The following is a 24124-nucleotide window of genomic DNA, read 5'->3' on the forward strand; positions in this document are numbered from 1 at the left end:
TCTTCAGATAATAGGCGCTGCAAAATGAAAAGTAATGATGTATTCTAAGTATATATTCCAAGCCCCCTAGAACAGCTGCAAAATCCACAAGCTGGAGCTTGCATTAGAATCTCTGTTCATAGGTAAATTCTTTATATTTGAATTAGTGGATTAAGGAAACAAAAGAGAAACAGAGCCTTTTCTGTGCATTTGAGTCTTGTTTACTTCCTCATGCATTATGCATTATATAGCATGTGCTTAATGCTCCAAGTTATTAATAATTAATGAATAATATATTAAACCCCATCACATCTCTAGTGTTAGGATAGTAAAGTGGTTTATGTATTTGAATAAGTTAATGCACCATCTTATGTTCCCATTTTAGGTGCTTGGAAACTGAGAGAAGCATAAACAAAAAAGTTTACATTGTTTGAAAAACAGACTGGAGTTACATACATGAATTAGATTTTATACAATACTTGTTCTTACTGAAGCATTACACTTTACCACATCTGCTCAGATGACATCCCAGATGTTTAATCTCTACTGCAGAAATATATTAAGACTGTTTTTTCCATTATTTTATTGTTATAGTGCCCCTTAGACTCATACTTTATTTCTTTCTCTATAACATAAATGGGAAAGGTTAAGCATTTTAATACTCTAGTTGCTCACTATAGTATCCTCTGAAGACTATATTTATACTTCTTGTCTTGTAAATACTAGATATAACAGAAACTTGTATGAACAAGTAAGACACAATGCTTTTCATTATATACTCATGGTCTAATAGCAGTAAATTAATGACAGGACACAGACAGGACCCCAAGAATAAAAAATGCCTTTAAAGTGACCTTTGTGTAGAGGACTTTGTTACTATTCCTGTTTGTTTTTTTTTTATATGATTTTTGTTTGTTTTGGTTTGTGGGGTGTTTTGGTGTTTGTTTTTTGTTGTTGTTGTTGTTGTTGTTGTTTGTTTTTTGGGTTTTGTTTTTAACTCTTTTCTACATTGGAACATTAGCTGTTCTTGCAATCAGATTTAAATTATGCTTGCCATCTCACTTTAATATTTTTCTTTTAGTAATTTAAATGTAATTTCTCAGAAACAAATAGACAGAACAAAAAGAAAACTATTGCATAGTTGGATGCTGTTTAAAGGCATTCATATAAACAAAACCCATTGTAATTATGCTAGGGGCATAATTTTGACCGTTCTGTTCTGCATTCTATAATAAGCCTTGGAAGCAAATATTGTTATTTTCAGCCATGAAATGAAGTGGAAGAGCTGAGTTTATTAGAGATTAATAAAGTCTCCATGACTGCTCCTAAAAAGCTACTGAACCCTTAAGTATATATTATAGGTCAGAACATATTGCCAGTACTTCCTTAGAGGGCAAGAAATTGAGTACTCTATATCTAGTAGCTACAGAGAGAATAGAGGGCTGTCGAATGCTAATGGAAGATTTTAACAAATTACCACAGAGAAAAAGATCTGTGGTATTTTTATTACATTTAAATGTATTTTTAAGAGGCTTATAACTGAGATGTTTTTTAAAAAAAATCCACAGCTCTCATTACAGAAATTCATTACAGCAATATGTACATACTTAAGTAGTATTGCTCATTTATAAAGACATTTTAATGTAATTTTCTGAAAAATTCTAAACTATATTAACAAAGTACATAACCCCCCCCTACATTTGAAATGCTTACTCTCAATCAAACCACCTTCTAAAGGGAAGTGTTAGCTATATCAAAGGATACCTAGCGGGGAGAAGAGAATTTAAAAAACATGCTTGCTTCTTCATGAGCTGGAAAACTCTCATAAGTGTACCTTTCTGCTTCTGCTTTAGTCTGTTAATTATTTTGTTTCCCATAGTCAATTCCTCCCTGCTGACATTGCTTATTTCCAAGCAATTGCTTCAAGTTTTTAAAAGATCATAAGGAAACTGCTCTGCCCTTTTTGAATGGATTATCAAAAAAAAAAAAACAGTCTTTCATCCAAATATTAATCTTCTCATTCTTTCCTACCTTGTATTATACACAGTAAGCATGGAAATATGAAGCAATACACATGTTGCAAATCTGACATCAAGAAAATGTTGTGGACAGAATCAAAGACTTGACTTCCCATTTTTTAGTACTGCTATCAAAATTTGTGATCTGCCCATTCCTCAGCTCAAATGATAATTAACCTGATTTGTCAACTATGAAACCATTTCTGTTGCAAGACTGTTGTTAGTGTTGCTCTGAAGAAACAAAAAATCCAAACCCACAAATAAATAAACAAACAAACTAATCATATATTACTCATAATAAATACTGAGAAACTATCATGAGATGGCTAGCCGTTCTGGGTAACTGCCCCCAGTTTATATACTGGGCATGATGTGCTGTGGTATGGAATACCTCTTTGGCTAGTTTGGGTCAGGTGTCCTCTTTCTGCTTCCTCCTGGCTTCCCCTCCTCCCTGGCAGAGCATGAGACTCAGAAAGTCCTTGGTCAGAGTAAACATTACTGAGCAACAACTAAAAGCATTGGTGCTATCAGCACCGTTCCTGGGCTGAAAGTCAAAACACAGCGTTGCACCAGCTACTAAGAAGAAGAAAAATGAGTGCTACTGCTGAACCCAGGACAAAGATATAATGCAGAAAAGTATACCTGCATGTCATTTAGGCACTATAAAATAATGAAATAAAGCAGTAGAAGATGTGACAGCTAAGCCTAGTCAATATATTTTATTCCATTTTAATCTACATATCTGTGTGAAGGTGTATGTACATGCATGTATGTAAAGTATATATGCATATAAATAATGCATCATCAGCAGAATATTAAAATTCTGAATCCAATAATTACACATTTTTTTCAATGAGTTTAAGCCAATTACATAACTCACTGCATTTCATTTTGTACATTTCTTTGAAAAAGTAACAATATGTAGATACCTTGCTGCAGGAGATAAATGGGTCAGTAATTAAAATTTTGAGAGGCCCCAGGTGTTTGATCACTTTCCTTCTGTTTCCAGAAGCAAATAATTTTCTATGCCATTATGTTTTCTGAAAGGTATATTTGTGTTTTACTTTCAAAATTGAAAGTTTCTGGCAGGAAACAACTGTCAGTATCTTCAGTCAGAGACAATATAGGTGGCAATTTAATTTATTTCCATACATCAAACATGTATATCACTCCATAGCTCCATCAGCTTGTGGATTCGCCTGAAAGATAAACAAATGAGAGTTTTGGAATTTATACTACATGAGAGAATTAACTGTCTACGGCAAAATATGTAGAAAAATAGTAGAAAAAATAGTTAATTGTTGAGAAGAGGAAACTGTAACAACTTTTGAAATTTGGATGGAACTGTTAAAAATGTAAGAATGAAAAAATATATAATCATGATAGAAACTGAGTTCTGAAGTGTAGAAAGAATTTAGGTCCCTTCCAACCCTTGGGATTCTGTGATTCTGTGATTCTGTGTAATATGTAGAAAGTGAAATCTCTCAATTAATAATTGTAAACGGAATTTTGTTCAAAATAACTCTAACTTAAACTTGAAATTAGTAAAGCTTCTCCTAAAGACATTCTTATTTCTGCATCACAGAATGGAAAAATAATTCATAAATAGTTAATCTCTTTCAAAAGATCAGTCCCAAAATGATGCAGAGGTCAATTTCTCATGACCCTTCTGATTAATAAACACTAAGTCAAAAAATCAAATCGCCTCAGGGCAACTTTAATTTTTGCACCTGACTTTTCAGACAATGTTCTTTTATTTTCTGCTTTCTTTTTTCTGTTCATTTGTTTTTCTTGAAGTGCTAGTCATTAATCATCTGTGGTTAGACTTCATCTTTTTACTTCTAATGGCATTCTTTTTACCCATCTACTAATATGCTGACACAGCCAGCACTCAAACACTTGTATGCTGAACAAACCCTGAGAATTTTACTTGAGAAAATTCACATTTCATTCAAAGTAGTTTACAATATGAGAAGACCAAAACATATGTATATTAAATTTTTTTTAAAATACCTTTTATATTAAAATACCTTTTATATCAAAATACCTTTTATATTAAAAATAAAAAGTTTGAAAAAAATATACAAATAAAGGCACATAATTATTTAATTTTAAAGAAATCTTCCAATACTTATTCCAAGTTAAAAAAAAAAAAAATATTTTGACACAACTATTGCCTGTATATCTAAAGCAAATGCTTTAAGGTGTTTTCAGTTCTGATGAAAATACAAAACATAATTGATTCTTTTCATGTTACTTGCTATCCAAAAGCAATTTTTTTTTTTTTTAGGAAAATGAGTATATCATTATGTTATGGTTTTTGGTTTGGTGTTTTTTTATGAAGTAGGAGCTATTTAGTTTTTTGCTGTTTCTGCATAGAGAATAATGCAGGTTTGGAATTTCCTGCAAAGTGGAAAAAACAAACAAACTGGGGAAAAAAAAAACACCAACAAAACAAACAACAGGAAAACAGTGAAAATCAGTATCTCCTAAATTATAGTCTAACCTGGTAGTGAAAGCATGTAGAAATCACAGGGAAAATAAACTGAATTGAACTAGTCTCCAGAGGTTACATCGTCCAAATTCTTGTTTAAAGAACAGCCAATTCCAAAATTACCTCAATACATTACAGTGTTTAATAACTACTGTTTATAACAATGTACCCACTCACTTTTAAGAACAGATTGGCATCAAGAAATGTGAAATAAGGTCAAAATTTGCTATTAAATGCAAGTTCATAGAAACCTAATATAGTTCAGCGGCCTAAAAGTTCAGTTTTGACATCCACTTACAAGAATCTTGAGTCAAATGATTGTTGGAAGGTCGCAGAAAGCATCTATTGTTAGCCTAGTGACTGTCTCTTTGTATTCTGAATTCATCTTCAACGTCCACAGCATAACGATGAACTCTTTACTAGTCATTAAGGTGAATATTGCCTTGAAAGATTAGTATTTACTAAGCTTCTAAATTTCTTCTTGAGTTTTCACATCAAATCTTGATTAACTTTCCAAAAATCATTCATGAATTGCTCAAATCCTACTAAAAGTGAATATACATATGTATATACACAGCAGCTTTAATTATCATATAAGCTCTTTATAATGAATCTAAATATTATCCATAAACAGTCCTTGAAGGTATGTCTTACCATCTGTGTTTAGGAAACTCTAGCTTTTACTTTGTTATCAAAATATGGGAAATATGAATCAAGTTCTATAGAAAAGATGTCTGGTGAGGTTTAAAGGCAACAAGAATTTGATTTTAGATTAAATTGTAGAAGTTATCTTTCACATAAAGAAAATCAAGCCAGTTATTTGACTTTTATTGAATTTGATGATTGTAAAAATAATCTCAAAAAGGAAGTACTGACTTGATTTATCTGGTTAAGCACAGGTAAGAACAGCACTCTGTGAAGCAGGTCATCTTGATTTACAACACTGTAAGAAGTGCAATTTTGCCTAACTGAAGATTGTCATAGAAAACACAAATATGTGTGTTCCTGCAGTGATACTCATAGTAAATACTACAACTAAAGTAACCTAGCAATAGGACAGTATCAGCACATTTTATTGGTATATCTGAACATAAATACTTGGCATTCAGGTAGCATCATAAATTAGACAGTTAATGATAAAAAATTAACATTTCATACACTTTTCTATTTCTGAGTTTTTCAAAGCTCTTCATTATTTATAAGTAAATACTGGTATCAAAAGTAATAAACTACCCTGTTCTACTTTTTAACTGTGTTATCCTACTTTTAAAGGGGCAGTGTTTACATACATTACTGTGGATCCTTCAGAAACAAAGAAAAACAGAGGTGATTTTTTTCAAATGACCATTAAAATCAACACAAAAAAAAATCATGACAGTGAGAGACACTGGACACAACAGCTTTATTAACTTTTTGGATGACAAAAATGTAATATGTGCCTACTAAGCACATAAACTAGCACTGTTCTACCCCAGAGGAATCACATTCTGGATTCAGATGAGCTTAATTCATCAGATTACTATCCAGAAAGAAACCACCTTTTCTTCAAGATAAGAAGAGATAATTCGGTGGTTTTCCTTGTAGTCTTCTTACTGTAACTCCAGAAAGGTCTTCTCTGTCCTTCCCTTTGCAGTCTATCTCCCAGGTATGCTCTTCTTATCCAAACTATCACTCTTCATATGGTGCATTCAAATTGCATGTGGTGCCTTTCATAGACATTTTTCAGAAGTTTTGGCAGTATTGATGTGACAAATCAAAAGTTTGAGGGAGTTGGGCTTGTTCAGCCTGAAGAAGAGAAGGCTCCAGGAAGATTTTATAGCAGCCTTCCTGTACCTAAAGGGGGCCTACGAGAAATCTGGAGAGTGACTATTTACAAGGGCATATAGGGGCAGGACAAGAGGAGAACAGCTTTAAGCTGAAAGAGATTTAGGTGAGATATTAGGAAAAAATTCTTCACTATGATGGTGGTGAGACGCTAGCACAGGTTGCCCATAGAAGCCGTGGCTGCCCTATCCCTAGCAGTGTTCAAGGCCAGTCTGAATGGGGCTTTGAGCAACCTGGTCTACTGAAAGGTGTACCTGTCTGTGGCAAGGGGTTGGAACTAAATGATCTTTCAGGTCCCTCCCAATACAAACCATTTTATGACTCTATGTAAATAAATATTTCAAAAGGCAGATTTATGTATTTTAAGATGTAACAATAAGAAGGTCATGAGCACAACTGTACTACTCAATTGCTTGGTTATCTTAGCAGGACAACTTGCCACTAGTTTCTTTGTGTCTTTTTCATTGCTGGCAGTGAGTCATCCATTGCATTGGTTTAGACCATAGTATGTAACTTGACTTTCAGTAATGCCAATTGAAGAAAAGGCCAGGTTATCTCCTATGCCACACACACCTTTTTTGGGAGGATAAGGACTTTAGCTATAAGCCAGGCCTCTTTTCTTGTCCTCAGTTTCAGAGAATTATTTCTAGGTTATTTTATTTATTATTATTGGTACTGGAAGAAAGGTCCATTGTCAAGAGCTCAAGAAAATGATGGGCCTGGATAGTATGAAGGCCCATAAGTACATAAAAAAAAAAAAAAAAGCAACTGTTTCCTTTTGATGACTTCTCTTTGAACTTATAATAGTTATATCCCAGATGCACCAGAACTCAGTTCCACATCACAAAACTCATCAAAAATGTCCAAAAACAGAGATGAAGAGCTCATGAATGTTTTTGAGTCTTTTAGTATTAGTATTTTAAAAATGTTTGACTCAATGATCGTAAGGGTCTTTTCCAACCTAAATGATTCTATGATTTACTGATGAATTAAAATTTGTAGCAGGAATAATAATAGCTCAGTGCTGTAGGAAGTAGAACAATTGTGGGTTTGCTTTTTGGTTTGGTTTGGTTTGGTTTTTTTTGTTGAAGTAATGAATTATATCAACTGTCATGGAGAAATTTAGGAGTGATAAAACCTGAAGGACAAAACTACTTAATGCAGTAGCATAAATTTTAGTTCTTATTTCTTTATAGGATAGGTGAAGCATGGTGACTAAACTCACTCTCACAGTTTGTACAGAACGCACATTCACATAGAAGAAGGCCCCTGATGCACTGTAACCAGTACTGGGGATGCAGGAAACAGGAAGCTCACTCTAACCAGTCAATATTTCTGAGTTCCAGCTGACAAACTGGTTTCCATGTATAATGAACCCACCTCAGGCTCAGCTTCTACATGGTGGTGGACTTCTGTAGACCTGCTCCCTTACTGAGAGACTCTTCCTTCTTTATCGCTTTCTCGCTTAGGTGATTATGTTTGGCAGAAGATGTCAATGCCCTTGCTGGTCACAACATCCCAGGCCAATCTTTCTGACTTTCTCCACATCTGAAATCAAATAACTGTTGTTTTCTGATTGCTAATGGCTTCTGGCTCTACTCTCCACTGCCACCACCCCCAAATATGTTATTAAGATCTGATGCAGTAACAGTTCCTTCTCTATTTCTTTCCTGTGCATATCCAGACACAACTCAGATCATCTAAGTATGCCTGGAGACGCACTATACTCATTAAATAACAATATCTAATGAATATGCACCTGCACCACTACATGCAAGTCTTCAGCCAAATCTAATGCTAATTCAAGACGTTAATTAAATAGCAGAATTTCTATGTTTGGGAAAAAAAAAATAAAATAAAAATCTGTGCCAGAGCATCTGTTCACTTTTCTTGAAATGCATGATTTGTATTTCTAATACAAATTGTAGTGTAATAATATGAGAAATTGATTGTACTCTGAAAGCACAATTGTGCATCAAGGAAACATGCCATGTTGGACTAGCTCTGGCCAATTTGGAATAGCTAGTAAAAGATTTGATAATATTCCACAATGTAAGAATTTGAGTTATATCTGTTTCAAAGCCAGGAAAATATATGAGACAGGAGGTGGTTCTTAGATGAAAGAAAAGAAAGGAAATGTAAAAGCTACATGGTATCTTAATGACTGCTTTTCAACTAGCAATCTTCTGGGTCTGAAATTCTGATGAACAAATTGATGCATATCTCAGAACGGCAATACACTCTCTGAGTTCATGATCTATTCAGAGCATGTAGTAGACGAACATGGAAGGTCAGCACAAGTTTTTATTACACTGGTTTCCCCTTCTGGGAACAAGAAACATTAGTGTCAATGAAAGTCATGGTAACTTCATTTCTTATGTTTCTTCAGCATTACTTCCAGTAAACTCCAAGTTAAACTCTGAACTTCTACTATTTTTTCAAACTACTCTTCCTGCATCCCCTTCCATCATAGCATTAAAAATTTAAAAAAGTTTATTCCGATTTAGTTCTCAGGAAGTGTATTTTTTCTTCAGTGAAAATTCTTTTTTTTGCTCTCTGGAATGTCCTCCTAATGTTAAGTTCAGCCTTGGGGTTAGCTACTCAGAGATAGTTACAATGTTTCATATAAAAACTGTTCTTAGAAATAGATTTTAGCTCGTATTAGCAAAACTCCATGATCGAGGTATATTTTATTTGTGTTTAATTATGTAAGGCAGTACAAAATCTCCACAAGACAATTTAGCTATCCAAGATGAAGGAGCAATTCCTCTGCCTATTCATTATTACTTAAATTATGTTTTTTCTAATTGAATGAGTCTTTGCAATTACTAAGAACTCATAGATTATAAGCTTTCTTGGCTTCCAATGAAGTCAGTATCTTGATCCTGAAATCCTGTCTGCACCAGCAAATCTTGTGTAAGTTAATGAAATTCTGTGTTGAAATCACTGGCTTCTGCATCAGTGCACAAGGAAGTAAACACAGTCATATAATTCACTGTCCTATAATAATAATAAAAGTTCCCTTGATCTGTTGAATATTCTTTAATATTCTCTTGAATACATTCTGGACAAAAAATTATCAAAATATAAATTACCAACTTCATTTTATATGGAGATTGTCAAAGTGGAATTTCAGCCAGGTATCACAATAGAGAGATAGAAATGAAAATACAGAAAACAAAATAAGAAATTAAAATTACTGAGGTAGCATTTTTCACTTGTTCCAATGTATTTTTAATTCTTATTTCCAAAAGGGAGTATAATGCAAAAAGCCCTCCAGGTTTCTGCAACAGTTGGGACATGAAAGCTCGCTCTTGGCTTCAGGAAGTCCAGCCTAAGATGTGTGCTTTCTCACTCTCTCTCTCTCCTGTTTGTTTAAATGAAATTTCCCTAGAGGTTTTTCTGTGTAAGAGAAACCTTTTGCCTTAGTGCAGTATCAGCCCATCATTTTCAGTCATAATGAGCTATTTTACTTTGTATCCTGTTGTTGAAGCTTTTTTGAGATTCTTTGCCCTTCTATATGGATAAGTATATTATGATTTTAATTCTTCATAGGCTTAAAGGTCATTATCAATTCTAGTTATTTTGCCCATAGCTCTTTTTTTTTTTTTTTTTTTTTTTTTGTTTTCATGCCACTTTCCAGCCCTTCACTGACCTTTGAAAAACTTATGAAAGTTATGGTATTTTTTATCTGCATTCATGGGCTTTGAAGCATAACTGTCTTCCATCATACACTCCTAACTTAGCCTTTAGGAACTGTGAATCATATTCCTGTTTAAAATTAGTTTAATGCAGAAAAGCAATTATTAAAGAAATGTGAACTAACTTAAACCTACTTTGGGGCATTAAACTTCCCCTTCATTCAGCCACTTTGACTAGATAAATACTGCCTTAATTTTTTGTTGCCTGTCAGTGGGAAAGTATCCCATCAATATGCAATAACTTGAAGAAAGAAAATGATATATTGTGCTAGTGGGCAATAGAGATTGCTCACTCTGAATTCAAATTATTAAGCAGCTTCTATGTTATGCTGCCCATTAACTTAAATGAGAACATTTTGTAATGGCAAGTACATAAAAATACTAGCTTTGGCATTCTCAGTGTGTGACTTCTGTTTTGGTTTTTCAGTTTTTGTTTTGTTTGTTTGGGTTTTTTTTAACATTGCTATATCTGGGGATTTTGAATTACAGATGCCACAAGTGTTAAGATAGTGTAATTTTAAAATTCCATTATGTTGGCAGGTCAACATTTATCTGCTGTGACATAGGAGCACAGGTGATTTACAACTGTCTTTTTTTTTTAATGTATCAGAAGAAATGTCAAAGCCAATTGCTAATAGTTTATTGGTGCCTCAGACAATTTAAAACAAACAAACAAACAAACAAGCTGACAAGCACAAACGTCCTTCTTCATCTTTCACCTCCTAAATCATGGCTCACAAGACTTTGATACAACACAGAGCAGATTCTACCATTGTTTACTTGTTAAAAATGTGAAGTAAACATTGGCTTGAATGGGGGAGCTTACTTTACTGAGATTTTTAATCATGGAATGTATAGTGATTTGGGGTTCTCTTTCATCTCTTTCTAATGTTGAATGCAAAGCTCTTTGGGGAAATCCAGCTGATCTACAGAAGATTATTTCAAGTAATAACAAAAATACCATATGTCACTTTCTGCTGTGCTGACAAAAGCAAATACTAGTCAGAAAGGGAAGGACCTTAAATAAAGGAAAAGCCAGCTACATGATCAAAGGGTTAGTGATGTTAAATTAATTTTATTTTCGTCTAATACAGTGCAGTACAGCAGAATTCAACTTTTCATGTCCAGCAAACAGGCATAGAGCCCCTGCCAACACGATCCCAGGCAAAAGATTTTTGCTATAGCACTTGCATCTATTTCTGTGGCTAGGCGGAGTACACAGAAAAAGCAGTAGGAAAAAATATTAAAAAATCCATTTTGTGTACAGTATGTTCTTTGGCCCAGAACGATTTCTGAAATTTCCAACTCTGCAAATATTACATGATCCCCATTAATATAATCCCCTTTCACTCTCACCTCTTCAAGTAGAGCTTTGGAGCAGCTTTTACAAGCGGATCGGGAAATTGGCATATATAAGAGGAATCAGGTCACATTCATGCTTTCATAATGGTGCTGACAATGTTTTTGACTTTTGTGTATTGGCAGTTAGTTTTCACCATCATTCTAAGCTTTTGTTGTCAACAATTGTCAATGATAGGTCAGTTCATAGTCAAATTTAGGAAAGCAGGCAAGTTTATTTCTCCAATGGGAGAAAAAAGATGCTCATAATTTAATTTTTAAATAATATCATTACAAAAAATTGGTCCTTAAACATCCTTATGGCTTATAAAATCGCTGCTAAATAGTTAGCCACCACTCTAAGCAGAAATCAAAATTTTTATAAAGATTTCCCACCAAAAAATCAATTAGCATTTGTTTTTCCTATTAATAATACAATAATCTAAAACCTGCCAATGTAGATTGAGGACTGAGAAAAATTATGGGGGTTTTTTTGTCCTCTCATTTTCCAGCTTGTTAACAGTTATTTTTCTTGCGAGTGCTTCCAGGTTTTCTATTTTTTCAGAACATTACTTAGAATAGCTAAAATTTAGAAAGAACTTGTTTTCCAATGCTATCAGTACTAGCCACATGAATAAACAAAATTGATTAAAAAGAAAAAAAAATTGAATTTTCATTTACAGTTTAGACGCAAAGGAGAAATTATATTTTTCCACCTTCTTTACTGACTGCATTTCTGATTTTACTTTTGCCAAGAAATATGTCTCAGGTTTTTGTTTGGGTTTTTTTTTTTTTTTGGGGGGGGGGTGTTGGTTGGTTTGTTTGTTTTATTTGGGCCCAGGGACGTAAAATTAAAATATAAAAAAATATTATTTCTTCTTAATTAATTTGTATGGAACCAATGAATGAGGAGGAGTGAAGTCTCTCATTTTGTGTTTCATCATGGACAAGTATAATTTTGACAGCTTAACTCTGAGTATCAGGGCAAGGAAGAGATTAAGTCTAAAAGACTCTAACTTGCCATTCATTCTCTATGCTGTTCATCCCCAGTATCTCTATGTGTACTGCTCATGGCTGGGACAGCGTTGATGCTTCATGGCAGGCAATATTTGTGACCGAAACAGCATTTTAACTTTTGCTGAGCCGTGATTCCACAATGCCTCACTTTGCTTCCCTTGGTAGTGGGCAAATAGCTGGGAGGGGACATAGCCAGGTCAGTTGACCCCATCTGACCAAAGGGACATTCCATGCCCTGTGATGCCATGCTGAGCAATAAAACTATGGGAGAGTTTTTCTGAAGAAGTCATTGTTCACAGGTTGTCTGGACATTGGTTTGCTGATGGCGGGATTCTCAATTTTGCCCTTCCAGCTGTGGAAGTCCATGAGTGGCTGCGTGTGGGCTTTCCCACTGAGGCTGACTCATGACTGTATGCAAATCAATTCTCCTCTGGGAAGGTCTTGAAGCTGAAATGTATACAGTAACATCAGCACAGCCTCTTTAGACTTTTACAGACAAGGCAATGCTAAAACTTTTTTTTTTTTTTCAGATGTCAAAATAACCTTTATTTCTTCTGAAAGAATGTTTTACTCACAGCTGCCTGCAGAAAAGACAGACTCAGAGGAGGTGAAATGTAAAACTCTGGGAAAGTAAACCACATTGTGCTAGATCAGCCACATGGGAAATGCAACCTTTACAGATGTTGTACTGTTACTACGAGCAGGGCCATTTTTACCCTGAGAAAAGAAAGTTTTGATTTTATATACATTAGATGAGAGCTCAAGGTAAATGCTAACTTAAAGGGCAAGTTAGATGCCTAAAACAATAGATTTAGCACCCTTTCAAAGACACTCAAGGGGTTGGTATAAATTGAACAGGACCTTCAATAAAAGTTGTTTGAGTGTCAAATATAAACCATATAATTCAAAAATTCTTCTAAAATGTCCTGACACATTTTCTTTTTTGGTACCTAAATCCCTTCCCAAGTGTTGCTCATTGCGTTTAATGTCCAGAATTTCCGTACCAGCAGAAAGATCAAGGTATTGCTTTGGATTCTACATCTTTTTCCATGTAAGAATGAGAAAAAAAGTGTGAGCTCAATATTATGCTCATTGCATTCAAGGTATAATGCAGTTCACTTTGGAGGAAAAAGGGGAACCCAGAGTCATTCTTGAGGTTATACCTCACATGTGTCTCCTACAACGAGACAACGCCCTGCCTCTTCTGTCAGAGCTTCCATAAATGTAAGTCAATGCACAGCTTGAAAACATATATATGGTCACAACTAACATTACCACAGTCTCAGAAAGCTTCTGCTGTATTGCTAATTGCATAGCATCTTATTATGTGCTAATAAGCAATAAAATACATACTTTTGGCAGGTTCTATTTTAAAGAAATATTGTGAATCCAAACACTTAACTATCATTTACAATATTAAATAGAAAGTTTTGTAGTCATATACATTGCTACAAAAACGGGAAAAAAATACGTTTTTATTGCAATTTACATAAGTATGTAGTCACTGCCACAAGAAAATCTTAAAAAGAGCACATAAAGTATTCATATTTTTACTTAAAATAACATTAAAAATTAATGCATGCTCATTACATTGGTTCATTAATATTTTCAATTTATTCATACTGTATTGTCTGTCTTATTTTTAGCTTATATTTTATTATTTAATAATTTCATACCAAGCCTGAAGTTTCCTGTTCAGTAATCTAAAACTCAATGCAGCTGATGAATAGATGGGTTTAAAATATTTTCAATCCAACATGCCTCTCTCATGTTCTCCAGGCAAAGGGATACATTAAAATCTATAAATTTTTAAAATATTGAAATTGGATGCATAACTGCGATTAATTCTAGATATACTTAAAAAATGTAGAATAGATTTTACTTTTCGTCAGACATAAGTCAGCATAATATAGATAAACAGTTTGTTTAAATTACCTGGTGAATGATGTGGCTCGTTCCCTGGAGCTGTGACATTTTATGTCAGTTAGGTAAAACAATCTAAAAACAATGAGACTCTGTAAGCAGCTCTGTCATTTAGCTGGAACATGTGAAGTAAGCATACAGGAAAACTGAGATTTGGGCTTGACCCTAAGCTTTCTTTAAAAGTGAAAATATCCCACACTCCACAGTGGAACAGCAAAAATTAGATCTTTGTTGAGGAAATCCAGTGAAGATTTCTTCCTTAGATTTTTATGTTAGAAGTTTTTTCTTGGGGTTTTAGCTCTTGCAAACTAAAAGCTAAATACAGAGGCAGTTATACTCAGTTCACTTGTAGAATGATAAAGTACAACTGACTTCAGTCAAGATCCATTTCATTTCTGTTGACAATACTCAAATGTTTAAAGGGAAAATATAAAGAATCATATTTGCAAAGTATTCGGCCAAAATTGCATCAAACAATATCTCTATGTTCCTTCTTAATTGCAAGGCAATTCAGGCTTCTGATGTACATTAGAATGAACAGTTACTTTCATTCAAGGTCAATATCAATAATTCTGTTTCACATAGTTGATTGATTAAATGTTTCCTCAGTTGTGCTTAAACCTTTCACCTGCCATCAAATTTCGACCCAAGATTCTCTAAAAAGGAAGATGAATCTCTATAAAACTTCTTTTACTTGTTACCTGAATTTAAGATGCATTTTGGATGCTATTCATGAGATTTTGGCGCTTTGCAGTCAGAATCATACAGATTTAAACAGAGTTATATTTTACATTATAAAACCTAAGCAATCTCAGGTAGTTCAGACTAAGATACACTCTCCAAATACAGTTTCACGTAAATATACTTTTTTAATGTTTGTTGTATATAGAGAGTTATACAACGAAATTCTCATGTATGCTGTGTGATCTGACTCTAACAAGAATATTTAATTCACAGTTAGTGATCCCTTATTATCTAGCCCAGTCGCAGAAACTGTGGAATGTTTTAGGCATCATATAATTAACACCACAAATAGCCACAGAGAAATTGGTTTGAACCTGAAGGCTGAATTTTCAGGGCTTGACTCGGATGATCATCTGACGGTACTTCGAATCTACTTTACTGTCTGGGACTGACAGAATCTGAGGCCTGTTACTTCTGTCAAGGATTATACATTATATATTATTCACAAGATGTACCAGGATATGTTCTTGCAACCGTGTATATTAATGTCCTTTATGTGGTTATATATATTTTAAATGTACTTTAAAGGGGCACTGATATTAAAGTATACCCTTTATTTGATACCTCTTAAAAGGCATTGAAACTACTGTTTTGCTTTCCAGGGTTAATTAAATTTTCACTATGCAGTAGTTCTCCACCACCAGTAAAAGCATACCTCCCTTTGCTAGCTATATGTTAGCTTTTATTAGTTGTCATGTCATACCATAACTTTAGTTTCCCTTTTTACCTGCAGCACTGACTTTCAGAGGTATGGTCTCTTCGTTTGGTTTATTTTCACTGATTAATTTCCAGCTGTTTCCATATTTCATGTCACTGGTATTTTTGATAGCTGCCTTCAGAACTTACATTTTTTTAATTCTTTTTCTTACTGGTGCCTTTCTCCTCAGTACTGGTATGCTTTTTTCCTCTTCCTTTGCAACAGTTTTAAACTATTTCATCCCAGATTTTCAGAACATTTAACATAAAAGTATTTCTTAAATTATCATTAGAACTTAGTTAAAGCACAGAGAAAAAGTACAAGAATTTTGTTTTCTTTCTTCCAAATCTCAAAAATAATTTTTTTTTTTTTTAGAATATCCAGCTCAGTCTATATGCGATTAATTTCTCTAATAGAAAAAAGACACATAATAGTGGTTTCAGTGTCTGCAAAAACTCAAACATCAAAACCCCACCTCTAGTTATATACATAGAGAGGGGGGAAAAAAAAAATGGAGAAAAATGGGACTGCTGTCAGAGGACCTCTACAAACAGGGCAGTTTTTCCAATGTTTGGATCCTTTTTCTTCTGCTTTCATATTTCAGTGCTGCAATACAAATAAGGTTGCAATGGCCTGACAACCCCCCACCCACCCACCCAAAATGATCCAAGCATTTAGGTTGACTTTTCACGAAAAGAGAACAGTTCTGCATCCACCACTTCCATAGACTGTACCAGCTCTGGTGCTCACTTGATCCTTTTTCCAGTTTTTTTTCAGTGCCATAAACTACCAGAAAAATAGTTTAGTAGTAATAGTTTTATTTTGAAATGTTTAGTTGGGTCATTTTTTACAGCAGGGTCAGATAAACACAACTGTCTGCTTGGGAAAGCTAATGGCAGAAGAGAGGGAAAGGTAGATTTGCCATTTCATCTCAAGGTAGATTTGCCTAGCTATCTCAGAATGCTTGTCTTGTCACTATTCCCCTGTTCCATGGAAGTGGAACTGTTGTCACTGCCTTTTACCCTGTTGTCACCTCAGCCGATTCCTTGCTAGGTGAAGGCTAGCACAGGGGTTGTAGCTACTTCTTGAATCATGATAATTATGCTACTAAAAGCATTCGAATGAATTATGTCAGATAATCATTAAAGAGGACTATAAGAAGAATGTACTAAAAGTATATTAGGAGATGTACATGCAATAGGCCTATAGAAAAAAAAATAAAACATTAATTTTATACAGGTAAAATCTAACATTTTGATTGTGTATCAGCATTGTGAAATTGCAAAGAGGGTGAAAAGTCCATCCCCAACAGTGCAGTGGGAAAATGTTAAAGTCATTTAAGCGATATTCTTCAATTGCTCAGTCTTTGAATACAGGGTGAATCAAGCAATCAGTGGGAGTTTGGAATGAATACATCTCTTTGCACAAAATCTGAATGAACAAGACACTTCAGGTGCTTGAAATAAAATCAGATGAGGAAGACTTGCCAAGCTGTGATTCTATAGGCTTTTCTTGAAAGTAACACTAGCTTAAGCATTATTTGCACCAGTTACAGCCTCACCTATCCATCACCTTTGCTCCTGCATCATGAACGTTATTTAAGAAACTTTCAGTAAATACAATCAGAAAACTAATGCAGAAAAAAAACAACCCTTAATTTCTGACCTTTGTCACTTTTCAACTAGATCTCTTGTGTTTGCACAACAAAAAGATGTTGAAAAGTCCTGTGGAAAGACTTTTAAAAGTAGCTCACAGAGAAACTTCAAGACTTCACTGGACTGGAACATTGATTTTGTCCTTCCAGCATTACCCCAAGTCCTGTCAAACAGTGCTAATGACGTGGTTTAACTCCAGCTGGCAACAAAGTACCACGCAGCTGCTTGCTCACTCATCCAACCCTGCTGGGCTGGGGAGGAGAATTGGGAAAAGGTAAAACCCATGGTCTGAGATTAAAACTGTTTAATATTTGACATAATAATACCGGCAAAAAGAACAACAGTAATAATAATAAAGTGGTGGCAATAAAACCCAAGGGGAAAACCCCAAGTGATGCACAATACAATTCCTCACTACCTGTTGACTGATACCCAGACCATCCTTGAGCAGCAACCAGTGGTTCCCAGACAGCTCCCCCTAGTTTATATACTGGGCATGACATGTTGTGGTGTGAAAGCGTTTTGCCTAGTTTAGGTCAGCTGTTTTGGCTGTGCTCTCCACTAGCTTCTGTGCACTGGGTCAGTTACAGAGCATGGGAAACTGAAAAGTCCTTGAATTAGGATAAGCACTACTTAACAACAACTAGAACATCAGTGTGTTATCAACATTATTCTCTGAATCCAGACCACAGCAATGTACCAGCTACTAAGACAAAAAATCAAAACCAAAAAACCTCTATCCCTGACAAAACCAAGACAGTGTTATATTTTTTTTTCTGTACAATTCACTTGCATTTGGTGGTGGGGGGGGGGGGGGGGGGGGGGTGTTGGAGATGGTGGTGTTTTCATCAGAACTGAAAAACTTCATTTACTTTTAGCTCTCTCAGTTTTATTCATGTGTTCTAATAAGAGCCACTATTTTCCATTCATCGTGCTTGTGAAAACTTAATGTCTTTATCTTAAAATTCTCCTATTCTCAAATAAACTAGGTCTCTATTTGCATAGTAGTGCTGACAGTTAACTAAATGCAACTAAACGACAATTCATTATGTTTTACTATTTTTCTGTATTTAACTGGTGTCAGAATTGATGCCACCCACAAATAAACTAATCTGAAGAAGTCAGATTAGTTTGATTTGTTAAATACGTAGATTTGACTTTGTTAAGATATCTGAAGTTCCTAATTCACTCAGATTATGTCTTTTGCTAGTTTATGTAATGCAGGGACATTATGGCTTGCAAAGATTACGAGATAGAGTACTTGGTTTAGTCTATAGTAGTCTTTAAATCTATCCCAACTTTTCAACGTGTGCACACAAGGTAATTTCTTTTTTTCTTTAAATAAAAAAATTTAGATACTCTGTGGCTTAAATATTTGTTAAGTCAATGCCTTTTCATTTACATTTTGGCCAGACTAAGCCTAGTGCAAACATAGCTTCTAGTACCTAAAATTAATAGCTGGCAAGGCTCGAAGCATGTGAAATGAAAGCCTCACAAACTTTTTAATAAATTGATTATTGTTGTCAGTTTTGGAGCTTTGTTACTATGATTAGAAGCTTATAAGTGAACAGTTTCCTAGATAACATCTGATAGGCAGAGAAATGCTGATTCAATCCCGTTTAAGTAATAGGAAACGGATGATCAGAACAAAAGAGTTGAAAAAGTTTATATTAGAAATTTCTTAGAAAGAAGGTTTTGAGTACAAGTCTGTTTATTCTTACACTTACGTCCTGGACAGTGACACATCTCTTACAATTTTTCTTTCTTTCAATTACATTCACAGAACAGTTCAGGTCAGAAAGGAGCTCAGGATGTCTCCAGTCCAACTTCCTGTCCAGGGGCACTTCTGAAGTTAGACCTCCAGCTGCTCAGGGCTTTAATCAGCTGGGTGTTGAAAACACTGCTCCACTGCTGGGCCCTTCTTAGGGAAAAAAGGCTTCACCTTACATCCAGCCTGAATATCTCTCTTCGCAGTTTATGCTCATTGAATCTCCAGTCTGCCTAGGTCCCTCTGAAAAGCAACTTTGCCTCTGAGTGTCTTGACCACCCCTCTACATCCCTCAAAAATTACCTGGTTTATAGGTGTGTATCATCCAAGTCATGTTGAAGCTGGACTTGTTTTCTGTGCCCAGAATTTTCAGATATTTTACACAGTGTGAATAAATAGCTTTCTCTAGCCTAAACCTCTCTCTGTTAGCATCATCACTACCTTTCGCTTGAATAAGACCTTTCCTCTCAACTGTGTTAATATCTAATTTATTTTTCTTCATCCTTTGATTTCAACAGGGTGACAATTTGGAAGTTGGAGGAATTAAGCAGAAGATCAGTACTAAACCAGCTTTTTGACATTCCAAAATAATCAGCTCTCTTCCAGCTCTTTTGGGCCAACTTTTAAGGTTTGCAAAGCTCTAATTAGGACGTGACTTTAAATTTCACCTCAATTACTGTTTGGCAAAACTTTCTCTCTCGTATATTTACACAAATTATAAAGTCTCAGTTCAACAAAAATCTTTTGTTCTCCCCCCACATAAGTGAGGGTAATGCTTGCAATTTTTCCTCCATGCTTTAAACTCAAAGGCTACAATATGATGTTTAAATGGTGACAGAAAAGTCTCAATGAAGAAATTGGGGTCTTTGACCTCAATCTCTGCTGCTTGGAATGGGAGAGGGGAGAATCATTCTGTGTTTGCTAGCTGAACTACAGTAACCTGCACATGACAATTTAACCTATTAGGTTTTGAGCATTTTCAGATCAGATCAAAAGCATCAAAGTCTGTATAAATAACACATCACAGTAAATTCTCTCATCTAAGTCTAAAACCAGAAAAACAACTATTTAACTGCAAAACCAAGCACGTAGACTGTGAGAAATTATATATAAGACATATTATTAATTATTTAATTTCCTACCTCCTAGATGAGTCTCATCGTATTTCCATATTAGATTTGGTTTTAGCTTGTATATAGGAGATCAGGCAGGGTAATTAGTGATACCAGAGCAGTAGATAAGTTTAGAACAAAGTGAGAGGATGAAATGATTACATGAAAGTCAGGAGTGAAGTAAAAGTAAAAATCATTGATTTAAAATCCATTGAATATCCCATTGAAGGTGTAGCTTTTTAATATTATTGTTCAGTAAAAATTAGTCTTTATTGTCTGAAGTGTCAATAGTGGAAACACTGAAGTAAACTCATAACCCTAAGACAAATTCTCTTACCAGTATGCTAAATTATGTATTTCTAGAAAGAAAACAATCCATGCTGAAATTTGCATAAAGTATGAATCAGAAAAAGTGGAGGAAAGACAAGCATTAATTAATAGCTAGCTTTGTTTCCAAATATGCTGAAATATATTGAAATACATACTATTGTGTCTAGTGATGTTTATTTTTCTTTCCAGAAAAAAAAGTTACTTTAAGTACTTCAAAAATAACTTTAAAGTGTTCTGAATCCTGGGTTTAGAAAGATTTCCTACAAGCCTTCATGGCACCTCTAAAATCAAGTTTGGCTGCTGAGTTAGAATCATAGAATCATAGAATATTTAGGGTTGGAAAGGACCTTAAGATCATCTAGTTCCAAACCCCCTGCCACGGACAGGGACACCTCACACTAAACCATCCCACACAAGGCTTCATCCAACCTGGCCTTGAACACTGCCAGGGATGGAACACTCACAACCTCCCTGGGCAACCCATTCCAGTGCCTCACCACCCTAACAGTAAAGAATTTCCTCCTTATATCCAATCTAAACTTCCCCTGTTTAAGTTTAAACCCGTTCCCACTTGTCCTGTCACTACAGTCCCTGACGAAGAGTCCCTCCCCAGCATCCCTATAGCCCCCTTCAGGTACTGGAAGGCTGCTATGAGGTCTCCACGCAGCCTTCTCTTCTCCAGGCTGAACAGCCCCAGCTTCCTCAGCCTATCTTCATACAGGAGGTGCTCCAGTCCTCTGAGCTTCCTCGTGGCCCTCCTCTGGACTTGTTCCAACAGTTCCATGTCCTTTTTATGTTGAGGACACAGGAACTGTACACAATACTCCAGGTGAGGTCTTACAAGAGCAGAGTAGAGGGGCAGGATCACCTCCTTCGACCTGCTGGTCACGCTCCTTTTGATGCAGCCCAGGATATGGTTGGCTTTCTGGGCTGTGAGCGCACACTGCCTGCTCATGTTCATTTTCTCATCGACCAGTACCCCCAAGTCCTTCTCCGCAGGGCCGCTCTGAATCTCTTCTTTGCCCAATCTGTAGCTGTGCCTGGGATTGCTCCAACCCAGCTGTAGGACCTTGCACTTGTCATGGTTGAATTTCATAAGGTTGGCATCAGCTCACCTCACAAGCGTGTCAAGGTCCCTCTGGATGGCATCCCTTCCCTCCAGCGTATCAACCGAACCATACAGCTTGGTGCCATTGGCAAACTTGCTGAGGGCACACTCAATCCCACTGTCCATGTCAGTGATGAAGATGTTAAACAAGACCAGTCCCAACACTGATCCCTGAGGGTCACTACTCGTTACAGGTCTCCAGCCGGACATCGAGCCATTGACCACGAGTTAGACAAATGGTAACTCCCACAGAAAATTAATGACTTGTAATTCTGCTGCGTATCACTAATAAGTAAAGACAGACCAGTAAAAAGCACAATGTACTCTCTTTTGTGCAGCTTTTCTCAGTAAGTTGAAAATTAAACCATTATGATACCATAAGATGTCATATTTAATCATTACTAAACTGTGATTCACGGCTTTCTTAACTCCAGTTGAGACTGTGTATATGTGTGTGTGTATATATATATATATATATATATATATATGAAAGAGTTGGTTTTTTTTTATATTCTAGCATCTCTTCAAAGTTACAGTTGAGGTTTTCTATAAGTCTCCTTGCAGGGAATTGAAGCTGCTCCTTTTCTATTTCTAACAGTTTATTTATGCTTCCTGCACAACTCAGAGGTCAACAGGTGAGGAGAAACACTTTATGAGACAAGAAAGGAGCTGGGACTTCTTGAAGAAGAGCACCTTAAGAAAGTTCTGTTACTGAAGTAACTGGAAATTCAATACCACACACAAAATGCGGTTGTTTTTTTTTTTCTGTTGTACACCTACTGCTTGTTTAAGATAAGTCAATATTTTTCATTCTATTTCCAATTTAAAACGTGTTCAAAGTATCACTATATTAGAATAATATTCCTCATTATTCTGTTAAAAAAAAAAGGCGTCCACTCTTCTGCTTGTCACCTTTACTTATATAAAAGGGTTATCTTGCACTTTCAGCGTCTTTATTCCTTCCTGAAAATAAAACTTTTGCAGTTGTCCTCTTAAAAATAACCTAAACCAGTGTGTGATATTTTTTTAATTATTTTCTAACTTCAAGCATAATTACCAAGTAATCTTCATGAACACATACTTCATTTGTTTTAAAATTAATTAATAATGCAGTCACATATTCTGCAAGGTTATACATGGGTCTTGTAAAATCATGGTATCATAGGGTTTATTTAACAAACGAAAGCAGAGAAGGTTTTATTTATCATGGGTTTTATCTAACAAATGAAAACAGTTCAAATAAAATTAGACAAATATTAATATAATCAGCATTTATTTCTATGTACTCTTTTTCAAGGAAGAGAGAAGCAGGACAGTGCAAAGAGGAGAAAAATGGTGTTAATGAAGAACAAAATAAGCAAGGTAGGCCAACTTTTAAAGCAATGTACAGTATGTACAGGTTTTGATACAGAAGGGAAGTGGAGAAAAAGTGAAATAGCATGAAAACTGAGAATAAGACTTTTTCAACATATGGGAAAATATATAATAAGGAGGAAAGGAAATGGGAGTGGAAATTGTCTAAAATAAGACTAGAATGGTGAAAGAGTTATAAAGGACTATCAAAAATATATACATATATAAGAAAAATCTTTTACTTCTAAACCCTTTTCCTGCCCTTTTTTTTTTTTTTTTTTTAATCTTTCATATTCCATTTAGCAGGAGTCACTTGTGAGTGACTTATGGTTCATCATATTAGGCATTTTAGTCACTGAGGATATCAATACATGTTGGAAGGTATGATAATATTCCGTTCCCTATCCTAAAAGTCAAAAAGGGAATAACCTATCCTGTACTACAGGCAGGAAAGAGAGGAGATACAAGTCCATCTTTTTCCACACAAGAGTCATTCAAGTTGTAAAATTCAAATTCGTAAGTCCGTATCTCATGGCTGATATGTGGCAGTACTTTAGCTTTTCTATTAGAAAACAAAAATAAGAACACAATGTGAAACTCAACATTCAAAGGCATTTAGGACAAATGGATTTGTTTGAATTATTTTCTACTGTTAGCCAACTCGGTCTTTGAAGACATCAAATTTCTTCAAATTTCAAAAGTTAAGAAAATAAATACATTACAGGGGGAAAGCTGAGATGTAAAGGCTTGAGTATTAAAAGCACTATTGCATCAGTATTAAGCAGTCCATGGTTAGATATCTAATTTTTTAAGTATTGCAAACCTTTGTTTAGAACAATAATAGAGAGCTAATGCTCTTTAATTACTTAACTGCCTATTTATATTTTAGACCTTCTACAATGTCTTGTTACCAACGCAAGATTTTATTTTTTTTCATGGCTTCTTTTCCTTTTGTAGGATGAAAAATAATTTATGCATATTGGTGAAGGTAGGAGGAGTGAAATGGCTAGGAAAGAAAAAGAGACTTTGTATCACACACGCTAACAAAAGAATTGATTAACCC

The sequence above is a fragment of the Lathamus discolor genome, chromosome 2 (assembly GCF_037157495.1).
Source record: "Lathamus discolor isolate bLatDis1 chromosome 2, bLatDis1.hap1, whole genome shotgun sequence".
NCBI lineage: Eukaryota > Metazoa > Chordata > Aves > Psittaciformes > Psittacidae > Lathamus > Lathamus discolor.